Genomic DNA, 18,144 nt, shown 5'->3' with positions numbered 1-18,144 from the left:
GTTTTCCAGCATTCCCAGAGCAGACTCTAATCCTGGCTCCTTGTGACCGCGCATTCCGAGACCCAGGATTTGGCTTCTGCATCCAGGTTCCGGGTTTCCCCTGCGCTCTCCCGCTCCAGTCTCCACACCAGCCCGGAATCCGGATCCGAGGGCCCGGCGATCCAGTGTCCGTGCCTTCCAGGCGGCCCTGGTTGTCCCGGATCGCGGCAGCAGCGGCGGTGGCGGTGGCGGTGGCTGAGGGACCCGCGGCCCGGACACAGCGGCACCGGCCGGGCGGGGCGGAGCGGCGCGGGGAAGGGGCGGAGAGCCGAAGCGGAGGCGGGGTGGGGTGGGGGGGAGGGGCCGCGGGAACGGATGGCGGCCTGGGCCCCGTAGCAGCGGCGGCTCTACGGCCCGGGGCCCCGGGCCAGCGGAGGTGGCGGCTCCCGGGACCGGCCGCGCGGTGAGTCCGGAGCTTTGTGTAAAGCCGGGGCTGGGGGAGGAGAGGCGGCGGCGCTGAGGGGAGCCGGGGGTGGCGACGCCTGACGGAGGAAGTGGGGGTTGGGGGTCGGGGCCGAACGGGGGAAGGTGTGTACGGAGGGGAGGGGGGGGTCGTTGCGTGGGTGGGGGAGGGGGCGTCGAGGGGCGCGGGGTGAAGTTCAAAGCATGGCCGTGCCGATTCAGGGTGAGGGGAGGGGTGCCCGGGAGGGGATTAGGGTCCAGCCAGGTTGCAGGGACAGGCCAGAGAGTTTGAGGCCAGTCTGCCTTCAGGGGGCCCAGGACGGCGGGGGCTAGTCCGGGAGTTGGGGGTTCAGAGCGAAGGGGTGGGAGCTGGACGTGTGCGTGGCCCAGGAGGGGCAGCAAGGTGGCCGGGAGTGTGCAGTAAGTAGGTTGTGGGTGTGTGATCCTTCCAGTCTTCAGGTCATATTTACCCCTGTCCTTTTCTTCAAGATGGAGGGATTCCTGGGCCTGGCCCTTAACTGCTCTCTGCCCCCCCGGAGGGTTTGTGACCCTGTCCTGTTGGGAAAACCCATGCTGCCCTCTTTTCCCTTTATGTGTAATTACGGTTGGATCATCTCTGTGCTTTGCTCAGATTCTCCTTCCTCCCTCTGGGGTTGAGGAGGAGGAGACACATCTGACCAATTAATGTGTGTTTGTGAAACAGGCAGCAGCAAACAGTCATTTCAGCTTCTAGGAATTAGGCTCACACAGGGTGGAGAGATCAGAGCCCTTCAGGGGGAATATTTCTGAACAAATCACAGATGATTGAATTCTCTAAAGAAACAGCTTCCTGCCTAAATGAAAGTGGGGGCGATGGGGGAGAAAGCCTGTCTGTTCCCAGCCATGTGTCCAGAGCCCCAGGGGTTGGGTAGAGTCCCCCGGCCCCCTCAGGCCTCTCTTTTCTGTGCGAGGCTTTGCTCTGCAGCCGTGAGTTAATTTCACCCCTGCTGCTTTGTCTCGGGGGGAGGGAGTGCTGGTTTAGACGGTTGTGAGCAGAGAGGGCTGTTGTGCTGCCACACACAATAGTCGTGTCATTTTATCGGGAGTGCTACCCCAGGGCTGAGAACTGCTGCTGCAGAGATAAACCGGTCCCTCTCACCCGCCTATTGTGTACACAGTGAAGGTCATAGGTTCAAGTCTCGTCTGAGAGCTTTGGATATGCTCCATCTCCCAGGCTCCTCAGTGCCATTTTCTTCCTTTCCCAGACTGGGGCTTGCCATTGGAGGAGGCCAGACAGAAAGGCTCTTCTTTTTGAGTGAGGAACAATGCAGAGCTCATTGGCACACATTTTTCAGAAGAATAGGGGATGCCAGCCATGTTGTGCCTGCCTCTTTAGCCTGTACTAAGTTGTGAAGGAATAGTGTCTGGGAGACTCAACCCTGGTGTTGATGTCAGACCTCCAAGGGGAGGTTTCTACTCTGGTTTGAACCATCATATTTAATTCTTTTTGTAGAGATGAGGCATTCATACAGTGATTTTTTTGTGTGTTTGTTTAGGAATACAACCAGAAACCTGTGTAGTGTTAATATAGGGAGTCAAGGACCCAGTACCTTTTTAATGGTGACTTCCTGGTCAATAGTAATTGCACAACAAAAAGCCACAGGATTTGCCTATCTGGTCAAGGCCTGTGGAAACAAAACAACATCCCTGTTCATTTTAATTCTGATGAAAAGGGTGACTTGCTTATTGTGCAGAAGGTCCATATCTATCTCTTTATTAGGGAGAACGGTGCCAAAGAGATAAACATTAAAAAAACACCACCACCCACATTTGAGAGCTTGGGGGTTATTAATGAGAGAAGGATGAGAACAAGCTAGAAGGAACCCTATCCTTGTATATATCTCATAGAAGTGTCCAACTGGTATATTAGGTAAAAATAGTATTTGGGGCTAAAAATTTGGTTTTCATTTAGGACATTGAAGAAAACTTTTGTTTAAAAAGAGATTAGAAATCAAACTCATTTTGAGAGGACAGTTGTATAGAATACACTGTACACAATAGCCAACCATTGCATATAAATAGAAATTTTAGCCTTTGGTATTGGTAAAGGCCTTTCTGAGGTGCTGAATCTATGCTGCTTCCCTCCTTCCTTTATTTCAAATAGTCTTAAAATGATGGCTTGCCACTTAGGTGTTGGGCTTTGTTAGGAAGAAGTTGTGACCTTTGTATTTCCTGATGACAGAACTGTCTCAAGGTCTTACTAGAGGTGTTGTCTGTCTTTAGGCTATTTTCAACTAATAAATGTCCCTGGTCTCTGAGTGAAGTCTCAGCTAAATTGAGTCCAAAGCTTTTTGCTCTTGTGCTGTTAGCATTCATTTCTGAATCCTGTCAGGTGGCACTGAAGGCAGAAGCCCCAGATTAATTTGCCTTGATTAGGTAGAGAGCTTTCAAATTTGGGCCCTTGCCATGAGGAGTCTCATGAGTCTTCTGATTGTGACCATCCTTCAGAGAGTACTTTGGGTCTTCCCCACCCCCAGCATCTTGGCAGAAAATTTTTCCTTGTGCCTGGCCAGTGTCACTCAGTGAGCATCGACCTATGAACCAGGAGGTTTGATTCCCCCAGTCAGGGCATATGCCCAGGTTGCGGGCTCCATTCCCAATAAGGGGCATGCAGGAGTCAGTTGATCAGTGATCAGTGATTTTCTCTCATCATTGATGATTCTCTCTCTCTTCCTCTCCCTTTCTGAAATACACACACACACACACACACACACACGTATTAAGAAAAGAGAATGTTTCCTTGTGAGAGGTCTGGATAGCTGGACAGATTTGTGCTTTTTTTGAGGATATGGAAGCATAATTTTGGCTACTGGTAGTAATTATGTTGCAATTAGCATAGAGCAACTAAATGGCTGGAATAGGATAATTTGTTGAGGGGTTTACTGATTGCTCTGTCAAGTGGAAGTGCCACTCCTTATTTATTTGCCTGGGAACTCCACTTCCTGGGCTGAGCCATGGAGACTTAAGAAGTATAGAAATGATATGTGGTTTCCAGAACTCCTTGCTCTGCTCTCTCTTATTGCTGCCAGGTACCATAGCACCTTCTACTGCCACTCACCTCCAAAGGTAGCTAAGCAATTGTTATTTCCCTTGTGGAAAAAATATCATGGATGGAAATACTGCCAGACAGATGGGGTCACTCTGAGATAAGACAGCCTTATGTTGTGTGGCAAGGCTTTTTTCCCCAGCAGTTGAATTCTCACTTCTACTTGATTTATAAAAATCCATTTTCTTTAAAAAACAAAGAACAACAACAAAACCCCACAAAATACAAAAATCACATTGTGTACTAAATATGCCTTTATGTTCTCTCTCATGAAAGTTGGCTGTGACAGGCACAATGAAGATAGGTGATGCTGATTGGCAGGTTCTGGGCCCACTAAGTGTCAGTGAAGGACTCTTTTCACTAGGGAACAGGTAATTCACCAAAGCACCTGCCTAGCTGGGCATGTGGAATTGGCAGCAGCTGTGCAGCTGAAGAGGGATTATTGAGCAGGTGGTTAAAGAATCACATGTCACAGTGACAAGAAAATACTTAGTCTTCCGTGGTTTAGGTTCAGTTCATATGTGTGAAATTGCTCTTTGTTTCACATTTCTTAATGCCTGGTACTGATTTGTTAGTGAGATGATGATGGAATAGAAAAAAACAGATTCTTCTTTCTCTGTTTCTTTTAGATTACTGAGTAGCTTGCCTTAGACATGGTCCTAGACAGCCCTATTGTATTTCTGTGAGTTCTGGCTTTATGCCCTATAAATGGGAAATAAATAGTGGCAATTCAGTGTTTCTAGTACTTATTAGCAATTCTTTGGTTTTAACATGGTGAAAAAGCTTTAACTCCACTGGGAAGATAACCTAGCAGGTTTTAGGCAAAGGATGTAATTGGCTTTTTGTGTTAGGTCTATCTGACATGCCTTACTCAATAAATTTGCATGTGTTTTATTTTATGAATATAATTCTCCACATGAAATTCAGTTTGTTTTGTTCTATTTTTCGTTTCTCCCAGTACCTTTATAACTCTTCTCAGGCATTGAGATTAACATCATTTGTTAGAATCAAATAATCACCCGAGGGCCAAATCGTGTTAAGGACCCATCTCAACTAAATATTTATCTTTAAAACAAGTACAGAATTTTCAATAACTTTAATGAAGACTTTCTTTTTTGAGATTTTCTGCAAATTCCCAGATTTTTCTTAAAGGTTATCATCTTCTGTTAATGTGGTTTTCTTTCACATAGTCATGCCACTGTAATAGGCAGTGCCATAGAACCTAAATTTTATAAACTAGTAACTTGGTGTTTTTCCAATTTATTTATTTATTTATTTGCCTTCTAGTCATTTTCTGTATTAGGCTGACAGGCTGTGTGCTTCTATTGAAACACGCACACATGCACACAATCTAATGCAGCGGTTCTCAACCTGTGGGTCGTGACCCCTTTGGGGGTTGAACAACCCTTTCACAGGGGTCGCCGAAGACTATCGGAAAACACATATATAATTACATTGTTTTTGTGATTAATCACTGTGCTTTAATTATGTTCAATTTGTAACAATGAAAATACATCCTGCATATCAGATATTTACATTACGATTCATAACAGTAGCAAAATGACAGTTATGAAGTAGCAACGAAAATAATTTTATGGTTGGGGGTCACCACAACATGAGGAACTGTATTAAAGGGTCGCAGCATTAGGAAGGTTGAGAACCACTGATAATGAATTCACGGGGTATTAACAGTCGATTGAAAGAAATGCATGATATTAGCTGTTTCAGAATTTAGAAGTCCCTTTTCCAAGTGTCTTGAAGTCTCTTTACCTCTATGTCAGAGAAAGAGAGAGAGAGACAGATTTAGGTCTGTAGGTAGATTGATTTAGGGGGAAGAGAGGTGAACACTGACTCTGAGGCTAGGGGCCAATGGACCAATGCAGAGACAGGAACATTTTGTAATAATCTGCTTAAACTTGGTTTGTAACCTAGCTTTAAGTGGGAGCCTAGCAATCATTTGTATAGTATTCACTTCTGAAGAAAAATATACACTTCTTTATTTTCCCATATAAAGCCATCACAGTTGTTTGTTTTAAACAATTCACAAAGCACCATATACTTTCCTAGCATTCTCAGCAGTTTGCTTTCTCATGCTTTTTTCCCTCCCCCATCTCCCATCCTAGTTCTCTGCTCTGAAGACTTTTCTAGCAGCTTGGAAACACTCTAATTACTGTCGCTATTATAGTCACAACCCAGATCTTCCACCTCCTTCCCACTCACCCCTTTCTATCTTCCTTCTCCCTCCCCTTGCTCTAGCAGCAGGAGTTGAACTGCAGTCTCATGAGCACAGTCAGATCTATGAATGAGCTTTATATCTTGTCAAGGCAGAACTCCAGATCCAACAGGGCTGATTTTTCATGGTTCTCTTGCTGTTTGTTCTTGGATCAGAGTCCCAGAAATAAGAGATGGCAAATACCTATTAGGTCATATCTAGTCCATCACTCAGGAGCAAACCTACAATCTTCCTCTTGTCTCTGTGAGAATTTTTTCTTTTTTTCTTTTGTAGGTGAGAGCTGTCTGATGCCAGGCAAGCTCTGAAACTGCCTTCTTTTTATTGTGCTCTCTGGTCATTAGTGTCTCTCCAATGTTACTCTCTTGGGTTTTTATTCTTACCCCATTTTCAGGATTCCTTGTTCCCAGCAATATCTGCACCCCTTCACCTTCAGTCCTTTCTCCTTTATTGTTGGGACCACATTTGTTCCTTTTGTACCATCCATCAGTTTTCTATGCCAGAAGTTACCACTTTTCAAACCTTTGCCACAGAAGATGCTGATGGAAGCACAGTATGCACATCCTTGAAGGTGGTAATGGCTTAGAAAATAAGTGCAAGGTTGGGCCCTTAAGAAACTTCTGTACTGTATGAACAAATGCTGCTTCTTTCTGTTTAATTTGAGGCACTCCCTGTTCTAACCCTTTGTTCTCTATATGTGGAAAAATTTTATTTCTGTGTGGCTTAATTACAGTTACAATTAAGTTATTGTCTGATTTAATAGTGTTATGTGTTTTCTTTGCTTTTCGTAGACTAGGGAGTCATAAACAAAACCCCAAGTTCTTATCACTACTATGCCTCTAACTAGCTGTGTGACCTTGTGCTAGTCACAGCTCTCTTTGCTCTTTCCTTATCTGTCAAATTAGCAGATTAGACAAGATCATCTCTCAGGTTCCATTTAACTGTAGAAATTTATGATGTCAAGGTTGTGATGAAAGCGGGTTTTCCACTGATTGGGAAGTGACAGGAGTGAGCAGTTTATAATTACTGTGTCAAAAATATAGTCAATATTCAGAAGGGCTTATGGGTGTAGCTTACATCTCTGGGGCTTGACTTTCACTCCTCTTTGATATATTTGTAAGGCTTATGCTGTGTGTGGTTTTTTTTCTTCTTCTTACTAGGCCATCTTATTTGGAAGGGTCTTGTATCCTCATTCTACAGGTTCACCAGCTTATCAAGTGTATCTTTTTTTAGTCTGTTCAAGCCATGAGAATGGGTATCAGAAAGCTGCAGAAAAAGAACCTCAGCTTATGAGAAGGAAATCATACCTGGAGGGCTTTGCCAGATATTAATAAGTAATTTTGTGTATTCAGTCAGGGATCCACGATCTTAAATCTCATCAAATCTTTTAACTAAATGGGACTGATTGTGGAAATGGATTGGGTATTTTTCCATTTTTGACCACTCAGTGGAAAACCTTTGTATTAACTTCTTGGGATTGAATATGAGTTGTTCACTGTGTTTTGTTTAGAAAATAAAGTTGTTATTATTAATGCTGTAAATTCTAAATGGGTGACATTTGGTGAAATCTGACTAGCAAGGGAGATCTCCAAAATACCTGGTAAAAGGGACCGAGGAATTGAAAGCTGGTGAGTGACTGTAGGAATTTTAAAGTTGACAATATGTTAGGAAATCTTTGTTTTCAAGCAGTTTAAAGGAATAAAATCACATAAGCAAGTTAATTCCCCAAGTTAGGATTTTTGTCAACATTTCCCAGTTAATTCTTAGACTTGGGACTTCCAATAGCAGATATTTATTGAATGTTAAGAGGAGGATGACAGTCTTTTTAGTCTTGTTGCTTGTTTGTTAATATAGCACAATCACATGTTTAGTCTACCTTTGAACATTGGAAGAAGCATTCACTGTTTTTAAATTTGTACTTAAAACATTCATCAGTCTGTAATAGAAAAATTTGGTGGGCAGAACTATTGTTTTGGATTCGCAAAAAGCCCTGGGAGTACTTTGCTTTATTCCCAGCCATCTGTAGCACATTACTAATTTTCAGGTCATCTAAAGATTATTGGGAAGTGCTCCACTTGAATGTGAGATTTTAAAAAGATTTATATTAGAAATATAAGTACTTTTTGTAGGTAGGCTTTTACAAAAGGTGGCAGGTGAAGCATAGGGTATTGAATTAGAAAGTGGCCGGAATAGGTACCTTGCAACCTTGGGAGATCAAACCACACCATGGATGAAATCCAGATCCTGACAGGCCACGTTGCTTGCCGGTATAGCATTGCATGCTGGTACTGTAGTCTCTTAGGCCATAGTTCATTCAGTATTAGAGAAAGGCAGCAGTGTCTGCTCTATTCTCTGTACGGAGTATAGCCAGGGCTTTGGGTATGTTACCAGGAATATTCTTAGCAACATTGCTAGGTGAAGTCCTTTGAGTTAGGTTTATTCACATGAACACAAGTGGATGTTCAAGAATGCACCTTATAAACTTTAGTGACAAATTCTGAGGTTTGGTGTGAAACTCAGCACTTTGTTCTGTAACTGATGCTTCTAGAGAATGATGTCTTAAAGAATGATATCAGAAATAGAACTATAGGAAGATAAATTGGAATTCTGGAGCTTATGGGATATATGTATCTGAAAGGTATACAGGAAAGGAGGAATTTTTTTTCTACTTGGCATTTGTTTTCAATGGCACCTCCAGTACATCATTTCTGAAACCTGCCTACCCTTTTCTTCTCTAAGCATTACAGCTTCTTCCAGTTGCCATGGCACAAAACTTTGGACTCGTATTTGGTTCTTTTTGTGCCTTACCACCTATTCAATCATTCATTACATTTGGATTATTCTGGATATCGTGCCACTTTTTCCTTTGGCTCACCTAGTTTAGGTCTTCATCTGTAATAACCTCATGGTTAATGCCTCTTTCTGTATTCCATATTACAGACTGCTGCAATATTACCATAATTTTATTTATTCATTTTGAATAATATTTATTGAGCACTTATATACCAGGCCAGCCATGGTCGCTGTCCTTTCAGGACTTATAAGTCTAGTTGGGGAGATCAACAATCAACTAATAAATGTATGATTATGAACAGTGCTCTGAAAGAAAAGGATTTGATTCTAGAAGAGTGTGTAACAAGGAAACCCATCTCCTTTCTGAAGCCTTTCTTAACCCTCATCTTCCCACCCATCTATCTCCAGAATTGATTATCTTCCTCTGTATCTCTTGCTTTATTTATTTAAAAAATATTTTTATTGATTTCAGAGAGGAAGGGAGAGGGAGAGAGATAGAAACATCAGTGATGAGAGAGAATCATCAGTTGGCTGTCTCCTGTATGCCCCCCACTGGGGATTGAGCATGCAGCCCAGGCATGTGCCCTTAACCAGAATTGAACCAGAACTTCAGTCTACAGGCCGACACTCTATCCACTGAGCCAAACCGACCTGTGTCTCTTCTGTTTCCAGTGTTTTGAGTATAACTTTATGTTTAATTAATGCTTACTGAAGTGAATTGGAATTTAACATTTGAAAACAGAAATTTCTTGTGATTTTTTTTCAGGCTTCTTTTATGCTAAATTTTATCCCAAACTGAATAACCTAGGAACAAGGTAGACTATGAAAGTCTTCAGAAATCCTTCAGACTCAAGGACAAGCTTTTGATGCCTTTACTGCCTGTATCAGTACTGTGGTTTCATATAACCAAGCTGATTGAAGACTTTGGGGAGAGAGGCAGGTAGTTGGTGTATGGCTGGTAGAAGCAATGTAGGTCAGTCACAGGAACCAGACTGGTTCTGTTAGAGGGATATAGCCATTGTTGGGCCTCTGGGTATTATTGACCTCTGGGAGGTCTTTTTAGTTTTTCCTAGTTCTTTTATTTCATAAATATTTATTGAGTTCCTACTATGTGTGAGGTCCTGTTCTAGCTGCTTAAGATCTATCAGTGAACAACATAGACAAAAATGTCCCAACCTCATGGATCACGGAAATAGAAATAAGCATAATAAATGATTATATAACATTTAAAGGGTGATAAATTAGGTGAGAAAGTAGAGCAGAGTAGGGGGATTAGGAGTGTGGAGGAGGGAAAGGTAGGGAAGGTAGGGAGTTTACAGCTTTAAATAAGATGGTCGGAGAAGGCATCTTTGAGAAATGTGGTGCTGATGTGTTTACAGGGTTGTTAGGCACTTACCTGAGGTTGCTGAATGCTCTTCTGCTCAACAGAGAAAAAGAGGCAGTGTCTGCAATTGTTCCAAAGAGTCCAGCTGACATTGAGGGGGGAAATAGCTACTTGTTATGTTCTCTCCTTGGTGTTCCTCTGGCTGGTATCTCTGGAAGTTAATCATGGTGAAAATTGCAGTCAGCTAGTTCCCTGAGGGGTGCAATTTACTCTTCTGTTACTTGGCCTTGGGTACATAGAGTAATGGGTGAGTTTGGCCTCTAGGTTTTCTCCTTCCTCAGTGGGGAAAGCCCAGTATTGTGACCTTACCTTTTTCTAATGAGGCCTCAGCAACTGTGTTTGGGTAGCTCTTTAAAAATAGGATTTCGCCGAAACCGGCTTGGCTGAGTGGATAGAGCGTCGGCCTGCGGACTGAAAGGTCCCAGGTTCGATTCCGGTCAAGGGCATGTACCTGGGTTGCGGGCACATCCCCAGTAGGAGATGTGCAGGAGGCAGCTGATTGATGTTTCTCTCTCATCAATGTTTCTAACTCTCTATCTCTCTCCCTTCCTCTCTGTAAAAAATCAATAAAATATATATTTAAAAAATTTAATAAAAAATAAAAATAGGATTTCAAGGCCTGGTCAGTAGTGGCTCAGTGGTTGAGCGTCAACCTATGAACCTAAGTCCAGGTTGCAGGCTTCATACCCAGTAGGGGGCATGAAGGAGGCAGCTGATCAATGTTTCTCTCTCTCCCACTCCCTTCCTCTTTCTCTAAAAAAATTAAAACATATTTTTAAAAAAAGATTTCAAGGAGTGTGCACTCTGCTCTCAGCTTAAAAATTGAATTTTCAAGTTTGTGGTATTTTTTTTACTTCTTCTCCCAGTACCTAATTCATTAGCTAGAAGATGAAGATGTCTTATGTCTAAGATGCTCTCTTGTCTGACTTGTGTATTGTAAATTTTCTTATAATTTTCTTGCTTGCCCTTTACTCACCCTTCAACTTTTTCATTATTTTTCCTGTTACCTCTTTCCTGTTTTTCTTTCATGAAGCTAATAGGAAACAGAAATCCCTTAGGCCAGACTGCTGTTTTGGTAATTTACTGCAAGCTAAAATTTCTACCTTATATACAAGAGACAGAATATCTTATTTCTGTCCTTGAGTTAGGTAGAATGCAGCTCATAGGCATCAAGCTCTCAGCTTGTTAACATTGGATGCTGTTTGATGTTGCTGAGATGCAGGATACCTACCTATACATGCTGTTTTTATTTATCTCATCAGTTTGTGCAGTGGCAGTGCACAGGAGACCTATTTGCCATTTCTGTAAAAATGTATTCTTTTTGCTACCTAATTTTAGAATAGGGTCCCGATGAACTCTGGTCCATGCTAAAAAAAATCTGTTACTTTTAGGCAGAAATGGTTCTAACGTTAGATGAGCTTTGAGACATGTCACAGGACTTTTCTCTGAATTAACTGTATATCAAATGTGAAGTTCTGCGTTTTTACTACATATACTTAAGTGGTAGAATAACATATCACTGATATCATGAACTTTAAAGCCAGCAGCTGTTAATTCACGTGTACGTTGTTTTCTTAAGTAGTGAAAAGAACTCAGTTTAACTAACCAAGTTGTATTGCTTTATTACTAAAAATGCTTTAACATAGCTTGGTTTGCTAGTGAAAACTATTTTTTTAGTAGTAATGTCTCTGTGGTTTGTATTAGTTGGCTCTTCCAATCCTAGCAGAGCTGGAAATCCTGGCAGTGTGGATTTCAGATGCATTCCATAACACTATCTGACAGAGAGGGACATGCAGGACAGTGTTTGGTAAGATTCTGTTTCTTATGGAGACTTTCTGTAAGAAAGAAATTCAGTTTCAACACGGTTACATTGGAGTAGGTGACATAATGATGAAGTAAAATTTTCTTCCAACAACAAATATGTTTCTTCCAAAATATATATGTTTTGCCTGAATATGTGATCTGACACATTATGTATTTTTAAAAGTGCTGTTGATACAAAGATGAGAGGCATTTCTGCTATCCTTTTATAATATTTTTTCTGTGTCCTTTTTTGGTAGGCAATGTCTTGGTATAATGACTTAATTCATATCTCAGATACTTTATAGAAGAAGACTAATCATGGCAGCAAGGGATTACATTTTTTCTTTTTTACTCAAAGAGGTTCATTTTATTGATGTAAGGGATTACATTTTTATAAGGCTTGAAATCTTTGCTTAAATAAAAAATGTCACATTTCGAATCAAAATAATATGACTGAGTTGAAAATGTTAAAGGTGATTGGAGGAACTGCAAAACTAGGCTAGATAATAATAATGTGGAGTTCATTTATTTATATACAGATTGGTTAAATGCTTCATTGCATGCAAATGTGAAAATATGGTTTTGAATAAGACAAACTACTTACAGTTGGCTGTTTTAGAACCTACAAAGAAATAACCTGGATTTTACACCTAAGGAAAAAACAAGAATTAATAAAGGTTTTTCTAGATTAATACTATTTAATCACATTTTGATTAAGCTCAGTTTCCTCAGGAAGAGAGGAAGAACAAAATTTATATGGAAATTCTATTTTAAGAAATCAAGCTGTGATTAAGTATGTACATTAGAAAAAGTGGAAAGAAAGATTTAAAAAGGTAAATCATCTTCTAGAAATGTAAAGACTTAAAAACTATCATATTAGAAGTCCATGTTAAAAGAAAGCAAGGGTTCAAAAGGACCATTCAGAACAGATGGCAATTTGGCATAATCTTGAAGCTGTGGAGAGGAGAAAGCCATCTTTTAAAAAAAATTAGGAACATTTTCAGTCAAGACCACAAGCAACTCACAAAGTGATGATGGTGGAGTGCCATCTAGAATTTAGGCAAAAGAAAAAAGATGAAATAGATAAGCCTCTTTGCAAAACTAATGGTAGGCATTTTCTGCTTTTTATTTAAAAGGAGATGTCAAAAATGGAAAGGCAGCTACAAAATTGGTGAGACTACTTATCATAGTGTGAAAGATCCATTCACGATGATAACATTATAGAAGTTCGACTTCCCCAGCAGATTAAAAAGACTTCCAGGTCAACTGATGATAGATGCTTAATGTTTGGTTTTTTCCCTGATTAGAACATGGGCTAATCTTTTTTAAAGCACCAAAAGATACAAAGAATTCTTAGGAATTATCCCAGAAATGTTAACATTTATTTAGTATTTCCAACACATTTTTTTTCTAGCTGCCTAGACTTCTTTTAATCAAATCAATAAACTTGATGAAATCACAATTATCTATTCAAGAATTTAGAGAGAATTTAAGAATAAACTGTGGAACCCTTAGTGAAAATATATCACTTCAAGTTGTAAGTAGTGTAGTAGTGTGATCACTACATCTGGACTGGTGTGGATTTCAAATGTTATTCCCTTAAGGGTTTGGAGGTGGAGGGACTAAAAACTATATTGGAAAATTGGTAAAATGTAAATTGATTGAGATGACTTGGTACCATTCATATAACTTATTGGGGCAGTGGTTAGTTAACATAAGGAGAAGTCATATGATAAATCACTAACAATTGTGTGTGGGTTGAGTTGTTACCTGTGGACATTGTTTAGTTTGAAAAGACTTTAAAAAGTCAGGCCAAAAAACTTTAGTCATGGATTGGACAAAAATGTTTTGTGCCTTAGCAAACTTATTTTCTCACAGTGAATACTTTTATAGTCCCATAGTCCTTTTCTGCAGTTCTAAAACTCAAAAGCTCTGAAAACAAAGGTGTGTTTGTGTGTTTTTGGTAAGGAAGGCACAACCTGGCTTCCACCAATAAGAGGCAGCTTACAGTCTTTTTGGTTCTGTTCCAAGTAAATATTCATTTTGCTGTAGGGATATTAATGGGTTTGATGTTAGAATGCTGCTCCAGTTTCTATATTAATTATCTCAACTTTTTACAGACTCAAATAAGTGCAGTGACTTGCCTGAGATTGTTAAACAGCTATGGAAGTAAGGGAGAGTAAAGAATAGAATTGAACCTTTCTGCCTCCTCCCATGTTTTGTTTTCATTGTACTGCGCTGGTTCCTCATGACATTACCTTCAAAAACCTTATGCATAAGTTCTGGGTGCAAGAATTTAAGCAGTGACACTCATCTTATTTGATACTTCAATAAATAAATATTTTTCATAAGTGACATATTTAGGTTTTCCAAGGATAGTTCCCAGTAGTTAGGTTCCCAAATTGTTTAAGAGATGTTGGCTATTGTGGGCCGATGAAAGGAATATCTTGTATGTGGGAGATGAAAAATAGATTAGCTTCAGTGTGGACAAGTATTACATTTAAAAAGAGGCAGAAAGTCCAAATCACTTTCTTAGCATGATTAACGTCTACCTAATAATTGTAGTCCCCAAGGGAGATTAGGAATCTTGGTAAGCTATTCCTAGAAAAATTAGCTCAGTGCACTGCCAGGGAAATGCTTGGCATCATTAGGAAGAGAATCAGAACTAAATAAAGATAAAAATAAACTCTCCTCTATAAAACCAAAATTTGTCTATGTTTGTGATAACGGTTTTCTGTTGATCCCCAAGAAATACTTATCAGAGCTGGTGACCAAAGGAGGCGAAGGTTTTAATGAAGACATGTAAAAAAAAAGTACACACTTTGGTTTTTATTTACTTTTTATTTTTTATATTTTTATTAATTTCAGAGAGGAAGGGAGACGGAGAGATAGAAATGTCAATAATGAGAGAGAATCATTGATTAGCTGCCTCCTGTAGGTCTCACACTGGGGATCAAGCCCCAACCTGACCAGAATCTAACTGTAACCTTCTGGTTCATAGGTCAACACTCAACCATTGAGCCATGCGGGCTGGGCGAACTTCAGTTTTTAAAGACAGAGGAAATATCAAATTCTATCAAGTGAAGAGAAGAATATAAAGATTTAGTTACCAGTTTTTAGGATTTTGTATTGGATAGAGAGCACCCTTTCAAGTTAGAAATAAATTGAGCTGAATTATTGGGTTGCTCTTATCAAAAGTAAATAAATAAAATGTGTTAATCCTAGAGGTAATAGAAATTAAAAATAAGGTCAAGAAGCATTTTTGATTATACTTTTCATTTCGAGGTAATTATAGAGTCTCATGCTGTTGTAAGAATAATATAGAGGGATCTCTTGTATACATTTTACCCAGTTCCCTCCAGCGGTAACATCTTGTAAATCTATAGTACAATATCATAACCACATATTGACATTGATACAATACACCTATCTCATTCAGATTTCCCCAGTTTTACTTGTACCCATTTATGAGTGTGTACATTTAGTTTTATGCAATTTTATTACTGCCACAAGTCAAGATACTGAACAGTTCCATCACCACAAAGGTCTCATGCTGCCCCTCTATAGCCATACCTGCCACACTTCTGCTGCCCCTCCTTCCATCAATTGATATATTTTATAAAAACCTATTAAGGGAAGCAAAGGTTTCCCTTATTTTGATGTGTATAGACAGTTCCCAACTTAACAATGGTTCAACCTATGACTTTTCAACATTATGACGGTGCAAAAATGATAACATTCAGTAAAAACTGTACTTTGAATTTTGATCCTTTCCCGGGTTAGCAATATGCCATACAATACTCTCTCATGATGCTGGGCAGTGGCAATGAGATGATTCTGCCCAAATGTAAGTGGTCTGAGCACATTTAAGGTAAGCTAGGCTAAAATGGTTATGTTCGGTAGGTTAAGTGTATTAAATGCATTTTTGACTTATCGATATTTGCACCTTACAATGGATCTATCAGCATGTAACCCCATCATAAGTCCAGGAGTACCTGTACATCCTTAACTTTTTATAAAATTGTTTTAAAATGTTTTATTTATCAAATTAATACATATAACTTTTTAGTTTTTCTTTTCCCATGAACTTGATATTAAAAGTCAAATAATACTACTGCTTTCGGTGAAAATCAGCAATCTACTATTTACTCCTTCCCACAAGTCTTACTCCCAATAGGCAACTGCTTTAAGCTTTTTTAGATTTTTTTTTCTTATATTTACTCACACATTTCTAAATAATAAATAATATGCTCTCCTATTACCCTCCCCTTCTTATCAAATCCTCCTAATATAGTTATGTTGCAATTTTTAGTTATATCAATCTATATTCATTGTTTATTATGTTAAGGATTATTTATTCCTAGAGGCCCGGTACATGAAATTTGTACAGGAGGGGCAGGTCCCCTCAGCCCAGCCTGCACCCTCTCCAATCCAGGACGCCTGGGATCGGGCCTAAACCGGCAGTTGGACATCCCTCTCACAATCCTGGACCGCTGGCTCCTAATCGCTCACCTGCCTGCCTGCCTGGTCGGCCCCTAACTGCCTCTCACTGCCTCTGTGTGCTGGCCTGGTCACCCCTTACTGCCCCTTCTGCCAGCCTGGTCACCTCCAACTGCCCCCCTGTCCCCCCCGCCAGCCTGGTTGTCCCATGCAGCCTGCTTGTTCAGTCATTTTGTCGGCCCTCACTAACCCCCCTGCCGGCCTGGTCGTAGGCAGCCATCTTGTGATGGCATGATGGTCAATTTGCATATTACTTCTTTATTATATAGGATTGAGCCAGTAAGTATACTACTGTTATGTTTTCTTGTACAACTTTTGTTTCTTTCCAGGATTTAATATAATTAATCACCTCTTTTTTTTTAGTTTGTTGTTATTGTCCTTATTACTAATTAATTCAGTCTCTTCAACAGATGTGTAAATCTTGCAATATAGTCAAACATAGGGTAATAAGTAGTTTCTTTCTTCCTTTCCTTTATTTTTTCCTTTTTTTTTTCTTACCATCCCACTAAATATTCTAACCTAGAAAGATTGATGGCATGATTCCCTTTTACCATTATCGCATAAAATACCATTTTAGGACCAGGACCATGATCCAGTAGTAATACAGTTCTCTTGTTTATAGTTACTTAATATTTTATTTTATTTTGGGGATTATAATGTGATAAATTGCATAAAGAACACTAATTGTAAGTGTACACTCAATTTTTCCATATTTATAACCACCATGCCAGTAAAGATAGAAACATTTTCTGCACTCCCAGACATGACCACTTTTCTGACTTCTGTCACCTTTAAGTCATAGTTGTTTAAAATGTAATGACTGAATGGTTTAAGTCGTCTGATAGTCTGACTTATCAAACACTTAAGTATATGCATGTGGGCTTTCAGGAGTTGGTTATGTCCAGAATACCTGATTTGTGGACTAACCCTATTTTGGGAAGCAACTGGGCATGTTTGAAGGGAATAGGCAGGGGCAGTTAGGCATTTTAAGAAATGTGAGGACTGTTTTGTTTTCCAAGCTTCCCCCTAGATTCTTGTTGAATCTGAATCCTTTATCTTGGAGAGAGGAATCTACACTCTGTCCTAGTAAGTTTGAGGATTGTCAGGTAATTGAGACAGTTTATAACTGACTAGTGGTAAATCAAACTGAATGGAGGGGAGAAGTGGCAGCCTAGGCGCTGTTATGATTCTATGCGTTGAGGAAAGCAGTGTTCATTCACTTATTTATGGACCAAAATATTTGAGGGCACAGTGAACCAAACACTGCTCTTAAGAAACAGTGGTGACCAGGGTGCTTGCAGTCTAGTGGTTCACATTTATGGACCAAAATATTTGAGGGCACAGTGAACCAAGCACTGTTCTTAAGATACAATAGTGAGCAGCTTGCAATCTAGTGGTGGAAACAAATATTAATCAAGTCATCATATTTTGAGAGGTAGGGTGTGAACAGGGAGTGTCTTTTGGTAAAGGCCATGAGGCAATAAGATGGGAGTGGGGTGCAGAGGACAGTGTGGGCATGAGGCAAGGTTGGAAGAAGTAGACATGGCTTAGATATCCTTAAATATGTGCAAGTGGATCTCACATTTTTTTTTTAAAATATATTTTATTGATTTTTTACAGAGAAGAAGGGAGAGAGATAGAGAGTTAGAAACATCAATGAGAGAGAAACATCGATCAGCTGCCTCCTGCACATCCCCTACTGGGGATATGTGCGCAACCCAGGTACATGCCCTTGACCGGAATCGAACCCGGGACCCTTCAGTCCGCAGGCCGACGCTCTATCCACTGAGCCAAACCGGTTTTGGCTGATCTCACATTTTTTTGTGGCTAGTCTGACATCCTAGTGTAGATGTTATCTTTTTTTTAAAAAAATGTTTTTATTAATTTTAAAGAGGGGGAGAGAGAGAG

General features: G+C 40.1%; 1 protein-coding gene across 1 annotated transcript in view; it reads left to right on the top strand.

The window, feature by feature from the left end:
* Positions 1–330: 330 nt before the first annotated feature.
* Positions 331–18,144, top strand: part of ZNF609 (zinc finger protein 609) — a 202,838-nt gene continuing 185,024 nt past the window's right edge. Inside the window, exon 1 of the mRNA XM_081094333.1 lies at positions 331–442. The gene's annotated coding sequence lies outside the window, so the exon portion shown is untranslated. The remainder of the gene's footprint in view (positions 443–18,144) is intronic.

Source organism: Myotis nattereri (genome assembly GCF_964212035.1).
Source record: "Myotis nattereri genome assembly, chromosome: 1".
Lineage (NCBI taxonomy): Eukaryota > Metazoa > Chordata > Mammalia > Chiroptera > Vespertilionidae > Myotis > Myotis nattereri.
This window is presented reverse-complemented; position numbering and strand designations above follow the sequence as displayed.